We start from the raw sequence: 1,778 nt of genomic DNA, 5'->3' as shown, positions 1-1,778 counted from the left end.
ATGAAGTCAGATGACACGCCAGCCCCCCAGGTTAAAAAGCAATACTGTCCCGTTTTGCTGTTCACAGCTAGGGACGGCCTCTGCGGCAAAGTCAAACCACCCCACCACCTACCTACCTACCTGCCGCCGCAGCAAACCTTCGGCTCCCGCTCAGCGCTGATGCTGGTGATGAAGGCGATGGAGCGGCCGCACATTGCTCGGTACCCCCCCCCCCAGCAGCAGCGCTCTGCTGCTGGGGGGGTCGGGACCCCCCCCCCAGCAGCAGCGCTCTGCTGCTGGGGGGGTCAGACCCCCCCTCCTAGCAGCAGGGACGGGCTTAGAAGTGCGGGGGGGGTACCGAGCAATGTGCGGCCGCTCCATCGCCTTCATCACCAGCATCAGCGCTGAGCGGGAGCCGAAGGTTTGCTGCGGCGGCAGGTAGGTAGGTAGGTGGTGGGGTGGTTTGACTTTGCCGCAGAGGCCGTCCCTAGCTGTGAACAGCAAAACGGGACAGTATTGCTTTTTAACCTGGGGGGCTGGCGTGTCATCTGACTTCATTCGGCGAGATCACACACCTCGGATCAACTATTGGGAACTCGTCAGCATGCTGACCAGCCGCCCTTCTGCCTTGCTGGCTCGCAATTGATCAGCTGTCAACTCCTGCAGCTGCCAGATGGCCGATCAGCCGTCGTCTTCGGGCAATCCCACGCCACGCACTCGACCGATGTCAAGCTGGAAGGTTGTTGGAGTTTTTCGGCCCTCTGCTGGTGACGTCGCGCCTCGGTCTGCGGCGCTCCTTGACCGTGCGCAGCGGTCATCATCCGTGCCACCGATCGCGTTAGAGCATGCAGCAGCCGCTTGGCTCGTGGTGACGCTCTCCGCCGCGTACGCGCGCCACGGCCACGGGAGGCCGCAATCGGCAATTTTCTGCGCAGCCGTGGCCGCCGAGATGGGTCTCCTTGTCCTCTCCGTCATTCTCAGTGCACGTAAGGATTCGCGTTGGAAGTCGTACCACGTCAATTTTGTGCGCGTGACCTTACTTTTCATGCACGTCTTGGGTGTCCTCTGCGACGACCGCGAGACCGTCGCCTTTGTCTCTCAAGCGTTTTTCGAGCTCAACCGAGGCTCCATGCTCACGCCTCCAGCGCTGCTCACGGGAATCATTCATGGCTCGCAGCCCCTGTCACTATGGGCTCGCGTCCGGCTGCTGGGCGCCCAGCATGTGTGGATCATCATTTGGGCCGCAGCGTTCCGCTTCCGCCAGTTCGAGCTGCCTTCTGGCGAGTGCCTCCTCATGGCAGCAAACACGTCGGTGGGCTGCCTCGGCGGCTGCGTGGTGCAGAGGTACCTGGATGCGCCTCGTGTGACGACGAAGGAGCCGCCTTCCGCTCCGTCCCTCGACTCCCGCCGCCGGTCCCGCAACTTCATTATCGCAATTCTCACGGTTGGCGCCGTCGCCACCAAAGGTCTCATCAGCGCCCTTGTACTGGCTCCTGCATCCCCATCATCTCCAGTGGTTTCGCCACCCGTGCCGCCGAGGACGCCACCAGCAAACCAACCGTGGGCGGAGAGGGACCACGTACGACGCTATACCGTTGCTGCGCGTCGCGGGCGAGCTACAGAGACGCATAGCCTTCAGCAATTCGGCGAAACAAAAAGAAAACGCCGGCTCAACACTTTCGGATCGCCACCACCCTCGCCGCCGCCGCCGTCTCCGCCGCCGCCGTCTCCGCCCCCTCCGTCGCCGCCGCCGCCCCTCGTCGCCGCCGCCAAGCCCCTCGCCCTCGCCCCCGCCTCCC

This window comes from Emiliania huxleyi (assembly GCF_000372725.1).
Source record: "Emiliania huxleyi CCMP1516 unplaced genomic scaffold EMIHUscaffold_110, whole genome shotgun sequence".
Lineage (NCBI taxonomy): Eukaryota > Haptophyta > Isochrysidales > Noelaerhabdaceae > Emiliania > Emiliania huxleyi.
Note: the sequence above shows the minus strand (reverse complement) of the source record.